At 40.1% G+C, this 17,453-nt stretch overlaps 1 protein-coding gene and 2 pseudogenes across 6 annotated transcripts in view; 2 read left to right on the top strand and 1 right to left on the bottom strand.

Moving 5' to 3' along the window:
• Nucleotides 1–17,453, bottom strand: part of SPIDR (scaffold protein involved in DNA repair) — a 509,126-nt gene that overhangs the window by 417,514 nt on the left and 74,159 nt on the right. The window lies entirely within an intron of this gene.
• LOC125156653 (RING finger protein 121-like) lies at nucleotides 7,136–7,913 on the top strand (annotated as a pseudogene).
• Nucleotides 8,505–9,357, top strand: LOC125156652 (40S ribosomal protein S2-like; annotated as a pseudogene).

The raw sequence follows: 17,453 nt of genomic DNA, 5'->3' as shown, positions 1-17,453 counted from the left end.
CCAGTGACCTGTACCATGTCCTTGGTGAGATAAGCAACTTTAATAAAGTACTATTTTAATATGTGTTATATATTTATCATTTTGATATTAAACAACTAACATACTTTTACTTGAGACAAAAAATATAATCATCTCATTGACCCCAGTATATTATTTATTTTTTAAAGAAAGTCAGGAGCAACTGGAGTGCTAACAACTAAAACTGATGATTACAAAATAATGTTTTTCACCATTTATATAGATTAAGTACTAAACCTTTAGAAATAAACCGATTGCCTTGTATCAGACTAAATGACCTGACATCAGAGAACTTTCTGAATGAGGGGTACACATAGGATTTCATAAAAAGAACTTCAAAAAGTAGAATAATAATTTCAAATTCAGAAGGTGGCACTAGTGTTAATGAGTCTCCCATCTATCACTAGTATTTGCCTCCACTCTTTCTACCCTGACTTCTTTGACACTTATTGTCAGCTCCAGCTTACTCGGCTCAGTGATTAGTTTCTCCAGCTGTCTGCTGAAGGGCTAGTTTTAAATTGTAGTCATAGCAGCAGAGCCCTGGAATCTCCTCTTTTAAACCATAACAGGCAGCCCTTTCCAGCCCTATCAGAAGGCAATACCTGAAAAACCTGGAATGTTTAGGAAAATAAAATCCATAGTGTGATTGTTCTAAGGATAAACAGTCAGCTAAGTTAGTCTTTAATTTGGTGAACCTGGGACCAGTTCTTAAATTTATATTTAAATGCTGTATTACTGGAAAAGGGTTCATTCCGATGGAAAGCAAACACTTGCACTTTATTGTATAAAAGAAAGTGAGTGGATGTAGCTTAATTCTTTTGTGCAAAGATACAGAAATGGTCAAAAGAAGAGAGATAGTAAAGTCATTTGACCATCATCTTATTATCAACTTTAGTTCTACAAGAAGCTGCCTTTCTTCTCCTTGGATAACCTCTGAAATAGAGCTGAGAGCCATGGAAAGTTCAACAACCTAGAGGTCTCAGAGGTGTTTAAGGAAAAACAGAAAAAGACAGTGTTCCTACATCAGCACATCAGGGGACCCAAGACTGGCAGAGTCTTCCAGTCTTACGGAAAGAGCACAAATCCCAGATGCCTCAGTCATAGCTGTCGTAACTAGAGCAGCAAGGGAAAAAGGGAGGGGTGGGATTTTTCTGGAGCACCACAGAAGATGTCTTTTTGGCTCTGGTACTCAAAAAGTTTGTTTAATCAGAAGTAGGTAAATCCTTCCCAAAACATTTATAATCTGAAAAACATTTTCATTATAGTTAATGTTTTAAAAATTGCTGGCATTTGAAAAAGGAAAAATAAACTGTGAAAAAACTACTGAAATAAATCCATGAATAACAAATCTTATTATTCTAATTTCTCTTGTGGGCTCAATTCTTCATATATTCTAAGAATTTTTACATTATTTATGCTATTTTTTCCTCTTGCTCCCAAAAATATAGATTCAGACTGAAGAGAAAAAGAAATTTCCTTATGTTCTTTATTCTTTAAGTTTATTTATTTTGAGAGAGACAGAGCACACTAGTGGGGGAGGGTCAGAGAGAGAGGGAAAGAGAATCCCAAGCAGGCTTTGTGCTGTCAGCAGGGACCCCGACGGGGGGGGGGGGGGGGGGGGGGGTGTCAAACCCACAAACCATGAGATCATGACCTCAGCCGAAGTCAAGAGCCCCACACTTAATGGACTGAGCCACCCAGGTGTCCCCCGTTATGTTCTTTTCATTTTAATATAGTACCTCTAAGCAACTGCTCTCCAAATCAGCATCCAATGCTGTGTTCTTTCCCAAACACTCCAAGCGACATCAACAACCCACTGTACATTTTTTAATGTGTTTTTTTTTTAATGTTTAGCGAGAACAGGGTATGAGTGGGGGAGGGGCAGAGAGAGAGAATCCCAAAAGCAGGCTGTCAGCACAGAGCCCGAAGTGGGGTTTTATCTCACAAACTGTGAGATCATGACCTGAGCCGAAATCAAGAGTTGGATGCTAACTGACTGAGCCACCCAGGCATCCTTCCACTGCACATTCCCAACCCAACACTCTAACTGAAAACTCATATACTTAAGAATAACCAGTTCTCTGTTTATCAAAACTACAATGAGATATCACCTCACACCTATCAGAAGGGCTAAAATCAACAACACAAGGAACAACAGGTTTTGGCGAGGATGTGAAGTACATTCCTGCACTGTTGGTGGGAATGCAAATTGGTGCACCACTCTAGAAAACAGTATGGAGGTTTCTCAAAAAGTTAAAAATAGAACTACCCTATGATCCAGCAATTGCACTGCTAGCATTTACCCAAAGAATAGAAAAAACACTAATTCAAAGGGATACATGCACCCCAATGTTTACAGCAACATTATCTATATTAGACAAATCATAGAAACAGCCCAAGTGTCCATCGACTGGTGAATGGGTAAAGAAGATGCAGTATGTACGTGCATACATACACACACACACACACACACACACACACACACACACACACGGATTATTCAACCTTAAAAAAAATGAAATCTTGCCATTTGCAACTACATGGATGGAACTAGAGTGTATTATGCTAAGCAAAATAAGTCAGTCAAAGAAAGACAAATACCATATGATTTCACTCAAATGTGGAATTTAAGAAACAAAAAATATGAGCAAAAGGAAAAAAAAAAAAGAGAGAGAGAGAAAATCCAAGAAACAGACTCTTAACTATAGAGAACAAACTGGTGATTATCTGAGGGGAGGTGGGCAGGGGGATGGGTATTAAGGAGTGTACTTGTGATGAGTACCGGGTACTGTATGCGGTAAGTCACTACACTGGACACCTAAAACTAATATTAATATTACACTGTATATTAACAACTAGAATTTAAATACAAACTTAAAAAATAATATTATTTTTTTATTTCTCTTTATAAAACTGCTATGGGCTGAAATGTGTCCCCCCCAAAATTCATATGTTGAAGTCCATTATACTCACTGACTATGCACATAGCATCATTTATGAAGCATCTGTTGTAATATTTCTCCAGTGGATTAAGTAGTCCTTTTATTGTTGTAGGGGTTCTCTGTACAGTCTGGATACAAGTACTTTACAGATAAATGTTTATTATTTTCTCTATCTGTTAATGGTGCTAAAAATTTTTTTTGTTGTGATGGATTTTAATTTACAGTGCTTTTAAAAAAAAAAAAATACTTGTGCTTTTTGTAGCCTACCAAAGAAAGCTTTGCTATTCTCTACTTTTTCTCCTAGAAGTTTAATGGCTGAACTTTTACATTTTGATCTATGATCCATCTTAACTTTTATGTATATGAGATAGGGGGTCAAGGTGACTTTATTTATATGAATATTCAATTGCTCTGGCATTATTTATTTAAAAGCCTTTTTTTACCCCATTGGATTGCTTTCTTCATCAAAAATAATTTTCAGCTCTCTATTCTGTTCCACTGAGCTATCTGTATATCTTTATCCACTATCTGTATATCATTTACACTATCGCTATCTTGATTACTTCAGGTAGTATAAGCCATCCACTTTGTAATTCTTCAACACTGCTCTACAAGTTTCACAATCAACTTGTCAATTTCCCCCTGAAGAGAAAAGGCCTGCTGAAATAATGACATAGCCACACCAAGGTGGGTGGGAGAGGCAGTAATGCAGTCTTGCCATAAACCCGACCCCAGTGCAGCAAACCATAATTGGGAGGGAACTAACAAACCCAAAGCTTCTCCCTGAGGAGCCAGTGGTTCATACCCCACATCAGGTACCCCAACTCTTCAGACTTGCATCTGAGAGATGATAAAACGTGGCTTTGACAAACAACTGGACTTGGATCCACAAGACCGACAGAGCTGTACCAAACTGAGAAACATCTCCTATAAAGTGGTCATGCTCGGACTTACTCACCCCACCACCCAGCCCAGACACAGCTGTTTGAAAAGCACCCAGACCCGATGTCAAAGAAATACATTTGCTAATCTTTGAGTGTCATCTGAGGGCCTGGGGCCTACTGGGATACTCTCAAAATAGGGAAGTGCTGCTGCTGGGTGCCATTTTTAAGTACTCCCTCAACCTTGCTATAAAGCAAAGTTCCTATCTTATTTTTTTAACACTAGAATTTTTTTGTTCATGGTACCTCCAACAAGTAGGTACCAACTGTGTGCTCTCCCTCTGCCTTGCTAAAGCCATTAGGAGCCATTTTTCTTTTTCCTTAGAGGGTACCATCTTAGCACCCTCACTCTTCCACTCTCTGCAGCACTACTATCTCCTGAAGGGGAGTTTTTACACACATCTGGTGCCTCAGTTTTTGTAGTTGCACCCCAGGGGTGCTCCTTGATAGCCTGGCTCTTATGGTCAAGGAGATTTGTGTTCCTAGATCCCAAGGCACTCTACAATTGGAGGCAGTTCTTGGCAGAATACTACCCTGAGGGCTCTGCACACATAGCAGAGTAAAACACACACTAGTGTTTCTGAGAAAGTGGTCTATTTGCTTGTCCAGGAGCTTTGGCTTGAGGGACAGGTTTCTGGTCTAATATACATGTAGGTCCCTATAGACATGCTTTCAGGAAACAAAAGCCATTGGGTACAATCTTTGTATTCTCCCTCTGCCTTGCTCTAGCTTACTGGTATCTCTCAGATACTAAATTCTCAGAGAGAAGCTTATATTCTTGTCTGGCACCTTTACAGCTGCTGCCTGGGAATATGTCTACATCACCTGCTTCAAGTGGCCAATGGGGCTTATGTTCACAGGTTTCATAAGACTATAACCAATGGTGAAAGAGTTCTTAAACAGCTCAGGGCACAGCAAGAGGCAACAGACCCAGGAGCTAAGTCCATCTATAAAAGAGGCCTATAAGCATATCATCATAGCTGCAGCCTGAGGGACAGGCTGCTAATTACACACACATCTAAGGGCTGACTGCAAACCTTACCAGATATCTCAGAAGGCAGGTGCTATGTTCATGCTCGCCTTCTGTTTGCAATCCAGAGCAACAGTCTCTTAGAAGGGAGCTCTTACATATTTGTGTCCCACTTCTTATATCTGGTGTCCCGGTGTTTATGGCTGCCACACAGGGCAGGGCCCTTGAATGCTTGGCTCTGGTCAGGCTCTGACTCTGGCCAGGGGGGCCTTTATTCCTGAGTCTCATGGGACTTTTAACAATTTGAGGGGCAGTTCTTGGCAAGGTGCGAACCCACAGGGCACTGTATAAACAACAGAATGAAACCCCCAGTCTGTTAAAAGAGACCTATTTGCTTGTCCTGGTGCTTTAGACTGATGAACAAATTCAAATTTGGCATACATCTAGAGGATACGGGTACTCAAACAGAACATAAGTAGGTGGACACCATCATTTGGCCCTCCCTCTCCCTCACTACAGCTTGCCAGTATCTCCCCAAAGGAAGCTTATACACTAGCCTGGAGTATTGAGTTTTACAACTGCTATCTAGAGGACTACTATAGATCTCCTGCTCTGGTGGCCAGGAAGGCTTACACTTGTGGTCCCTCAGAACTGTCTATATTTGCATACTTGAAAAGCTCCTGCCTAAAGATCTGGCTTCCAATCAGCCTGGATTTCGTGCTAGCTGAGATATTCCCCTATGGGAACTGACCAGTCTTGGCACATCCTGAGTAACTTATTAAAAATAAGTTAGGCTGGGGGCACCTGGTTGGCTCAGGCAGTTGAGCATCTGACTCTTGAGCATCTCAGCTCTGGTCTTGATTTCAGCGTCATGAGTTCAAGCCTAGTGTTGGATTCTGTGCTGGGCATGAAGCGTACTTACAAAATAAATAAATAAAATTAAAAATTAAAAAATAAATAAAATAAATTAGGCTGCTTGGACAATCATAAAAAAAATCAAGAGACAACAAAGGACTAGGATAAGGCTGAATGTCAAAGTTCATTTCCTACAAGAGACCATTCCTTCAAGACTGGGAGAGGTGACTGTTTCAGCTAATATACAGCAAAATGAAGAAACAGGAATGTGTTGTAAGTGAAAAATTAAGATAAAGCCTCAGAAAAGAATCCTTATGAAACAGAGGTAGGTAACGTACCCGATAAAGAATTCAAAGTAATAATCATAAAGATACTTACTGAACTTGGGAGAAGAATAAACACTTTTTTGAAGTCAGAATGTCAAAAAAAGCATTAGAAAATATAAGAAAGAACCAAACGAAAGTCATAGAACTGAAGAATGGAATAACTGAACCAAAAAAAATGCACCAGAGGGGTTCAGCAGCAGAATGAATAAAGCAGAGGAATCAATTGAACTCAAGACAGGGCACTGGAGATCACCCAATCAGAGCAGCAAAAAGAGAATGAAAAAAAGTGAAGACAGCCTCAGGAAGTAATTGGAAAACAGACTAACATTCACATTATATCTGTTGCAGAAGGAGATGACAGAGAAAAGGGTAGAAAACTTATTTGAAGAAATAATGGCTGAAAATTTCCCTAGCCCAGAGAAGGAAAGAGACATCTTGGTCCAGAAAGCCCAGGAAGTTCCAAATAAGATGAACCCAAAGACATCCACACCAAGACACTTTATAATTAAAATGTCAAAAGTTAAAGACAGGGAGAGAGATAATCTTAAAAGCAGCAAGAGAAAACTATAAGTACAAAAAAACTAAAACAAAAACAAAACACAACCCAGACTATAAGCAGATTTTTCAGCAGAAACTATTCAAGCAGATATATTCAAAGTGCTGAAAGGAAATAAACTTCCAAGCAAAACACTCTACCAGCAAAATCATCATTCAGAATTGAAGGAGAGATAAAGAGTTTCCCAGACAAAGAAAACCTAAAAGACTTAATCTAAACCAGCATTACAATAAATGTTAACGGGACTTCTTTAAGCTGAAAATAAAAAGTGCAAATTCAAAACAAGAAAATATATGAAATCAACCTTGGGGTTGTCTGTACCAGCAGTTCTCAGGTGGCTTGGAAGGTGACAAAAGCTGTGACAACAGAGAACAAGATCCGTATCATTAGGAACCTCCACCTATGCAGTTTCACTGTGAAATAGAAGGGGAACAACCCACATCTGAAAAAGGGTCACCATTTAGTAGGAGCAAAAGTGTTTCTGTTTCCACTGCACCAGGAGCAGCTGGGCCACCACCAAAGTAGCCATGAGGATGAGGATCATTTCAGTGTGCATGGCTTCATGGCCACAGTACTCGGTATACACACATGTGTGCTCAATCCTCCAATGCTCCTCTGGGGAGAGGTCTGACATATCAACCTCTTCCAGCTCCCGTTCCCTGGCAACACTCCTCCAACCTCGACCTCCACCACTGCCACCATCTTCATTGCTAGTACAGACAACTCCAAGGTTAGTTTATAAGTGGTTCCTGTTAATCTATAAAAGCAACTATACCGCCATCATTGTTGGCTATGTGGCTTCAGGTTTACCCTCTTTGATCTCAACTTATTATTCAAAATCAAAACAGAAGATGCCATGGACTTTGGCATTTCTCTCCTCTTCAGTGACCACTACTATGGGGTACTTGAAGAAGACTCTGCAGAAACATGTTCAGATCACATGGCATCTACCGTAAGGTTCTACAGTGAGTTGGGCATGCCTATTAAACACCTCTCTGACAGTGTATGTGCCGTGTGTGGGCAGCAGATCTTTGTGGATGTCAGTGAAGAATGTGTCATCAAGAACATATATAAGCTGTCTTGCAATCACGTATTCCAGGAGTTCTGCATCCTTGGCTGGTGCATTATGGGAAATAAGCAGACATGTCCCACTGCAAAGAGAAGGTGAACCTCAAAAGGATGTTCAGCACCCACTGGGAGAGGCCTCACATCATGTATGGGCAACTGCTGGATTGGCTTCAATACCTGGTAGCCTGTCATCATTGGCCTGGCGTAGCCATCAACTACATCCTGGGCATGGAATAGTCATGAAGACAAGCATCCATCCACTATGGACCTCAGGGCACTCTCCTTCCTGCCCTCCAAGATGTCCTGGGTAGGAAAGATGCAAAGGCACTTGGGCCGCTCAGGACTCCTCCAGCTATGTCCAGGCTGGGGAGGGAGATGATGGAGAGCCAGCCAGTGGGGCTGTCAGCAGTGGGAGCTTTTTAAAAGAAAACTATTTTGATAAATTTAAAAAAAAAGAAAGAAAGAAAAGATATGAAAGTATAACTCTCATTAGTAAAGGTAAACATATGGTAAAAATGGTGGATTTATCACTCATAAAGCTCACATAAAGGTTAAAAGACAAAAGCACTAAAAATAAGTATAACTATAATGATTAGTTAAGGAATACACAAGATAAAAGTATGTAAAATGTGACATCAAAACCATAAAACATGGGGTAGAGGAAGTAAAAATGAGGAGTTTTCGAATGCATTTAAACTTAAGTTATCAACTTAAAATACAGTTACAAATGGAGGTTGCTATACTAAGCCTCATGGGAACCACCAAACAAAAACCTATAGTTGATTTCCAAAAAACTGTGAGAAAGGAGATTCTTCTCCAAGCAAACAAATGGCAGATGATGTCAGTGCTCTAAAAGGGGCTAGGGGCCCTGGAATGGGAGGTCGCAGTGGCTTCTATGGAAGTTTCAGCTGCAGCAACTGGACCAGGGACGAGGCCATGGAATTCACAGAGGATGAGGAGTGGTTGCTCATCACCAACCTGGGCCACCTGGTCACAAACATGAAGACTGAGTCCCTGGAGGAGATCTATCTCTTCTCCCTGCCCATCAAGGAATCTGAGAATATTATCTTCCTGGGGACATCCCTTAAGGTTGAAATTTTGAAGATTCTGCCCATGCAAAAGCAGACCCCTGCCGGTAAGCAGACTAGGTTCTAGGCATTTGCTGCCATCAGAGATTATAATGAACACATTGAGCTGGATGTTAAGTGCTCTAAGGAGGTAGCTACTGCCATCTGTAGGGCCATCATCCCGGTCAAGTGATCCAACATCCTCATGCAGCAAGGCTACTGGGGAAACAAGACCCGCAATCCCACACTATCCCATGCAAGGTGACTGGCCGCTGTGACTTTGTGCTGGTGCGCTTCAGCCCTGACCCCAGAGGCACTGGTATTGTCTCAGCCCATGCCCAAGAAGCTACTGATGATGGCTGGTATTGACAACTGCTACATCTTGGCCAGAGGCTACACTGCCACTCTGGGCAACTTCACCAAGGGCACTTTTGATGCCATTTCCAAGACCTACTGCTAGCTCAATCCTGACCTCTGGAAAGAGGCTGTGTTCACCAAGTCTCCCTATCAATAAGGAATTCACTGACCAGCTTGTAAAGACCCATACTAGAGTCTCCATGCAGAGGACCCAGGCTCCAGCTGTGGCAACCAAACAGTTTTATACAAGAAAATAAAGTGAATTAAAGGCTGTTTACAAAAAAAAAAAAAAAGATTGTGAGAAAAGAATCTAAGCATACCACTAACAAAATCACAAACCACAAAGGAAAAAACCAAGAGAAGAAAGGAACAGAAAAAGAGAAACTACAAAACAGCGAGAAAACAATGAACAAAATGGCAATAAGCACATACCCATCATAATTACTTTAAATACAAATGGGCTAAATTCTACAATCAAAAGACACAGAGTGGCTAAATGGGTTACAAGTGGGGAGGGGGGCACCTCTATATACTGCCTACAAGAGACTCATTTCAGATAAGGACATACACAGACTGAAAGTAAAGGGATTAAAAAGATATTCCATGTAAATGGAAACAAAATGAAAGCTGGAGTAACTATCCTTAGATAAAATAGACTTTAAAGCAAAGATTATAATAAAAAAAATAAACAAAAAGGCATTAGATAATGGGAGAGGGATCTATCCATAAAAAAGATGTCACATTTGTAAATATTTGTGCACCCAAACTAGAAGCATCTAAATATATAAAGCAAGTATTAATAGACCTAAAGGGAGAAACAGACAGCAATTCATTAATAGTATGGAACTTTCATACCTGATTTTTATAACAGATCATCCAGACAGATCAATAAGGAAACACTGGACTTACACAACACATTTACCAGATCAATTGAACAGATATATACAGAATATTCTATCCAGGGCAGCAGAATACACATTCTTCTCAAGTGCATTTGGAACAACCTCCAGAATAGATCATATTTTAGGCCACAAAACAAGTTCTACTAAATTTAAGAAGATTGAAATTATATCAATCATTTTTTTCCAACCACAATAGTATGAAACTAAAAATCAATTACAAAAAGAAAACTGGAAAATTGACAAATATGTGGATATTACAACATGCTACTGAACAACCAATGGGTCAATGAAGAAATTAAAGGAGAAATAATCAGATACCTCGAGACAACTGAAAATGAAAATACAACGTACCAAAACTTATGGGATACAGCAAAAGTAGTTCAAAGAAAGTTCACAGAGATAAATACTAATCTCAAGAAAGATGAAAAATCTAAAATAAACAACCTAACATTACACTTTATGGAACCAGAAAAATAAGAACAAGTTAGGTACAAAGTTAGTAGAAGAAAGGAAACAACAGAGTGAGTAGAAGTTAAATAGATATGATCAATGAAACTAAGAGCTGGTTCTGTGAAAAGATAAATAAAATTGGCAAACCTTTAGCAAAACTCAGCAACAACAACAACAAAAAAAAAGAGGACTCAAAATCAGAAGTTACAACTAAATACAAACAAGCACAAACTACTACAAGGAACAATTATATGCCAACAAATTTTACAATCTAGAAGAAATGGATAAATTCCTAGAAAAACATTCAACCATCCAAGACTGAATCATGAAGAAATAAAAAATTTTAACAGACTGATTACTAGTAAAGAGATTGAATCAGTAATCAAAAATCTCCCAACAAACAAAAGTCCAAGACCAGATGCCTTCACTGGTAAATTCTACCAAATATTTCTCAAACTCTTTCAAAAAAATAGAAGTGATAGGTACACTTTCAAACTCATTTTACACAGTCAGTATTACCCTGATACAAACACTACACAAGAATACCACAAGACAGTTATAGGACAACATCCCTAATGAATGTAGATGCAAAAATTCTCAGTAAAATATTAGCAAGCCAAATTCAACAATACATTAAAGTTCTCATTCACCACAATCAAGTGGGTATTGTTTCAGGGATGCAAGGTGGTTCAACATTTACTAATTAATCAACGTGATATACCATATAAACAAAAGAAAACAAAAATCCTATGATCATCTCAAAGGATGTAGAAATAACATGACAGAATTCAACATCCATTTATGATAAAAATAATAAAGTGGGTATATGTTATGTACCTGAACATAATGAAGGCTGTATGACAAGCCCTACTAACATCATACTCAATAGTGAAAAGCTGAGGGGCGCCTGGGTGGCTCAGTTGGTTAAGTGGCCAACTTCGGCTCAGGCCATGATCTCGCAGTCCGTGAGTTCAAGCCCCGCGTTGGGCTCTGTGCTGACAGCTCAGAGCCTGGAGCCTGTTTCAGACTCTGTGTCTCCCTCTCTCTGACCCTCCCCTGTTCATGCTCTGTCTCTCCCTGTCTCAAAAATAAATAAAACATTAAAAAAAATTTTTTTTTTAAAAGTCATAAAATTAATTGCTGGGCTTGAAAAAAGCATAGAAGACAGCAGAGAATCTATTGCTACAGAGATCAAGGGACTAAAAAATAGTGATGAAGAATTAAAAAATGCTCTAAATGAGATGCAAAATAAAATGGAGGCTGCCATAGCATGGATTGAAGAGGGAGAGGAGAGAATAGGTGAATTAGAAGATAAAATCATGGAAAAAGAGGAAGCTGAGAAAAAGAGAGATAAAAAAATCCAGGAGTATGAGGGGAGAATTAGAGAACTAAGTGATGCAATCAAACAGAACAATATCTGTATCATAGGAATTCTAGAAGAAGAGAGACCAGGGCTGAAGGTATAATCAAAACAGTATAGTGCTGACTTAAAAACAGACACATGGGGCGCCTGGGTGGCGCAGTCGGTTAAGCTGCGTCCGACTTCAGCCAGGTCACGATCTCACGGTCCGTGAGTTCGAGCCCCGCGTCAGGCTCTGGGCTGATGGCTCAGAGCCTGGAGCCTGTTTCTGATTCTGTGTCTCCCTCTCTCTCTGCCCCTCCCCTGTTCATGCTCTGTCTCTCTCTGTCCCAAAAAAATAAATAAACGTTGAAAAAAGAAAAAAAAATTTTTTTAAAACAGACACATGGATGAAGAGACCACATCAGAGAGAGCCCAGAATTAGACCCAGGTATATGTGGTCAACTAATCAATTAACTTACAACAAAAATGTCAAGAATATAGAACAGGGAAAGGATAGACATTCCCTTCAATAAATGATTGTGGGGAAATGACCACCACATGCAAAAGAATGAAATTAGACCTACAATCTTACATCATACACAAAAATCAACTCAAAATGGATTAAAAACTTGAATGTGAGACCTGAAACTGTAAGACTCCTAGAAGAAAACAAACATGGTACACTACTCAATACTGGTCTTGGCCTTTGAGTTTTTGGATCTGACTGTAAGAGTAAAGGCAACAAAAGCAAAAATGAACAGGTACAACTGTATCATGCTAAAAATCATCTGCACAGCAAAGGAAACCATCCATAAAATGAAAAGGCAATACACTAAGTGGGAAATCCTGTATTTCATAAAGGTTAATATCCAAACATATAAAGAATTCATACAACTCAATAGTAGAAAAACAACCTGACTAAAAACTGAGCATTTTTCCAAAGAACATACTGATGGCCAAGAGACACATGAAAAGATGCTCATCATCACTCATTATCAGGGAAATACACATCAAAACCACAATGAGGTATCACCTCACACCTGTTAGAATGTCTATAATCAATACAAACAATAAGAAGTACAGTAAAATCTTGGTTTGCAAGCATACTTTGTTCCAGAAACATGCCTGTAATAAAGCACTTATATATCAAAGCAATTTCCCCATAAGAACTCAGATGATTCAATCTACAGCCCAAAAATATTCATATAAAAATGATTACAATACTGTAATACAAAATAAAAAACAAAATACAAAATATAAAGGAAAGTAAACAAATTACCCTGCACTTACCTTTAAAAACTTTCGTGGGTGGTGTGAGGGAGACAAAAGAGGTGAATTATTGTGTAGGACAACTTTCACTAACAGAATCACTGCTATCTATTGGCTTGATGGAACCTTTTTCTTTTCATGTAACTTTAACAAGGAACCTATTCAATGATACTTCCTTTGGCCTCCTTTTGAAGATTTCGTGTAAATGTAACATAGCATTGTCATTAAACAGATTCATCATTCACACTTCTACAGCCTTATTTGGGTGGTGCTTTTCTACAGAATTATGCACTGTTTCCCACATTTTATACATCTCCCTAATCTCATTTGAAGTGAGGGATTCGTCTGCCTTCTTCTCTTCCTCTTCTGTAGACTAGATGCAGACATAGACTTCTTATAAAATCTTATAATTTTGGCTGCTCACATACATCATTTGTACTTCTCAATGATTTCCTTATTAACTTCCACCATAATCATCTCCTTCGTCTGCCTTTCTTTTCAACCTTTTTCTGCATGGGGGCCATTGTATATGCTCACACGCATGTTGACTACAGTGCAGTATTAATAAACTCTTGTCATATACTGTACTTAATGTAACTGGCAATAAGGCAGCAGAGGAAAGGGTCTACATCTGCAGGCAGCCTGACCTAGAATGAAGCAGAGCATTCCTGAGCTTACTCTTGTACACAAAAGTAAGGGACTACCCATAAGTGCTTTGAAGTGACAAAAAACACACTAGTACCAGTTGTGGGTACCTTCCAACGTTCTGAAAAACCACTGATTTCTGCCAAACACTGCAGCCTGAGACTGAGCATCTGAGCATGGGAGACAATCACCCACAATCCCTCAGTGAGAAAGAGAGAAGAACCACTGGCTCAGTTGTGATCATGTAAAATTCGGTGTCATCTACTACTCATGTTTCAAGACTTGCTTGTTTATCAAGTTAAAATTTATTAGAAATGTTTGATCATCTTGCAAAACACTCGCAGAACAAGTTACTTGCAACCCAAGGTTTTCCAGTATTGTCAAGAACGTGTAAAAAAAGGAAAGAAACCCTTTGCACTGTTGGCGAGAATCCAAACTGGTACAGGCACTATGGAAAACAGTATGGAATTTTCTCAAAAAATTAAAAACAGATCACCGTATGGTCCAGAAATTCCACTCTTAGGTATTTATGTGAAGAAAACAAAAACCACTAATTGGAAAAAATATATGCCACCCCAACTTTCACTGCATCGTTATTTTCAGTAGACAAAATATGGATGCAATCTGTCCATCAACAGATGAATGGATAAAGATGTGGTATGTATATACAATGGAATAGTGTTCACCAAAAAAGGAAATCCTGTTATTTGTGACAACATGGATGGACTGTGAGGCCATTATGTTAAGTGAAACAAAGAGAGAAAGACAAATACTAAGTCTTATATATGGAATTTTAAAAAACAAAAAACATCATCAAGCTCACAGATACAAAGAATAGGCTGGTGGTTGCCACAGGCAGCACTTTGGGTGGGAAAAAGCAGTAAAGGTTTAAGTTTTCAAGTATAAAATAATGAATTATGGGGATGTAATGTATAACGTGTTGACTACAGTTAGTAATGTTGTACTGTATATTTGAAAGTTGCTAAAAGTAAATCTTCAAAGTCCTTATCACAAGAAAAAAAGGTTTTTTTCTACATACATGGTGACAGATGTTAACTAGACATTGTTGTGATCACTTCACAATATACACAAATTTAGAATCATTATGTTGCACACCTAAAAGTTATATAAAGGAATATGTCAATTATAACTTAATAAAAATTTAGACATAAGCAGGGGCCAACATGGCAGACAAGTAGGGGGATCCATTCTTCCCACACCTCTCAAACAAAGACTTTGAACACCAGAGCCTGGTGGAAAAGAGGAAAAGAGACTGAATCTACTAGGAAGAAAACGGGAAAGCTAACAAAAGATAGGTGGGTGACTGCGAACTGGGGGATATAAAAAAAAAGGCTGCATGGGCATGGAGGGGAGGGACCCCCTTCTGCAGAGAGACAAAGGGAAGAGAAAGAGCGGCTAGGGAAGTGCAGGACCTTATCTAGACAGGAGAAAGAGTGGGACTGAGACTGAGAGGGATCCGATCTCTAACTGCGGGGCTTTCTTCGGACTGGGGCCGGCTCCCTGTTCCTGCACCTGGGGAGGAGGGGAGCCAGGGGCCTGGGTGTGGTGGTAGGTCAGGGGCTCAGTCTGCAGTTGGGAAAAGTGGTTCCCTCCCTGGAGGGCTGCACAATAGTACAGAACCCGCCTGCGTCCGCCACCCAGGGTGCAGTGGCTAGGCCAAGGGTGCAGTCTTCAAGAGGAAAAGGCTGCCGTCTCCCTGAAGTGTTGTGGGAAAAGACAAAGCCTGCCTGCCTCCGCCACTCCAGGGGCTTGCGGCGGCAAGGGCAGTGGCTCCCAGTCTGCAGTAGAAGGCGGTCCTCCCTGAAGTGCCTCAGCACAGACAAAGCCAGCCGGGGGGACCACATATGGCAGTACTGAGAAGTGCTTCCCCAGCGTCTGAGCGCACGGAGCGGGACTTTGAATCCTAGCCAAGCACGGGGTCAGGGAGTAGGCAGAGAGAGAAGGACCACCCTGTCTGCACCCCTGGCACAGTGAGGAGGACTCACCAGGTCTGGCTCCAATGAGAAGAGACTGGGGAATCACCATTCTCCACCCCCCAACCCACCACCACCACCACCACCACCACCACCACCACCACCACCAAGGAGGGGACTCAGGGATCACTCCCGGGGACCATAGTGGAGGTGGGTCCAGATTACGCCAAACCACGCCCCTTTGCACTGGGTAACTGCATATCCACCTGAGCAGCACAGACCCTGCAGACAGCTACTCCCGACAAACTCTGCAGCATGGCCTGGATTGACTCTAGATCAATTCTTGATATGTAGATATATTCTCCCCACCCCCCCATTCTCCTCCTTATCTCTTCCCTCCCCTAGGCTGGTTACTCTGGTTACTGTCTGTCTAAACAGACATATTTAATCCACTGTCTTGCACATGTTCTACACCTCCTTCTTTACACTCCTTTCTCTCTCTCTGGAATAATCAAGCCATATGGTTTCTCTGTCTGGGTAGCTTTCTCTTCATTTTGTTTTCCCCGCCTCCTTCCTTATTTTCCTTTCTCTCTCTCTGGATTAAGCATTTTAGTCTCTCTGCCTAATCAATGTTTATCCTCCCACCCAGCTCCTGTAGTTTCTCTCTTTATATGTGCTCTTCCATCAGCACCGCCTCCACCCTCTTCTTTACTTGCAGTCAGTGGTTTTGGGTTTTTGTTTTTAATCTTTAGTTTTTTGTTTTTGTTTATTTGTGTTATTTGTTTGTGTGTTTGTGTGTTTTGGTCTCGTGTTTGTCTGTTTTCCTTTACAGGACTATTCCAAGGAACAAATCAAAGCACACCTGGTGTAGGGTCCAAAATATCACCATGTAGGGCAATAAAATACCCAAAGTGACAACAACAGAGAGCAAGTAACAATCTCCGAAAAAACACCTCCTGAGGGGCCAGGCCCTGGACAGTGCATGACCCTCCTTTAATATAGCAGTGCTCACAGGTGCAGAGCACACAACAAGCTTTTAAAACACATAAGGGACAGAAAACTACCCAAAATGACGAAACGGAAGAATTCTTCTCAAAAGAAATTCCAGGAAGTAGTGACAGCTAATGAATTGATCAAAACCAATTCAAGAAATATAACTAATCAAGAATTTAGAATAATAGTCATAAAATTAATCGCTGGGCTTGAAAAAAGCATAGAGGAAAGCACAGAATCTACTGCTACAGAGATCAAGGGACTAACAAATAGTCATGATGAATTGAAAAATGTTAAAAATGAGGTGCAAAACAAAAGGTGGCTACAGCACAGATTGAAGAGGCAGAGGGGAGAACAGGTGAATTAGAAGATAAAATCATGGAAAAAGAGGAAGCTGAGAAAAAGAGAGATAAAAAAAAAATCCAGGAGTACGAGGGGAGAAAACTAGAGAATTAAGTGATGCAATCAAACAGAACAGTATCCGTATCATAGGAATTCCAGAAGAAGAGAAAGGTGCTGAAGGTGTATTTGAAGAAATAATAGCTGAGAACTTCCCTGATCTGGGGATGGAAACAGGCATTGAAATCCAAGAGGCACAGATAACTCCCTTCAGACATAACTTGAATCAATCTTCTGCATGGCATATCATAGCGAAACTGGCAAAATACAAGGATAAAGAGAGAATTCTGAAAGCAGCTAGGCATAAATGGGCCCTAACATACAAAGGTAGACATATAAGGGTAGTAGCAGACCTATCTACTGAAACTTGGCAGGCCAGAAAGGAATGGCAGGAAATTTTCAATGTGATGAACAGAAAA

This window comes from Prionailurus viverrinus, chromosome F2, assembly GCF_022837055.1.
Source record: "Prionailurus viverrinus isolate Anna chromosome F2, UM_Priviv_1.0, whole genome shotgun sequence".
Lineage (NCBI taxonomy): Eukaryota > Metazoa > Chordata > Mammalia > Carnivora > Felidae > Prionailurus > Prionailurus viverrinus.
This window is presented reverse-complemented; position numbering and strand designations above follow the sequence as displayed.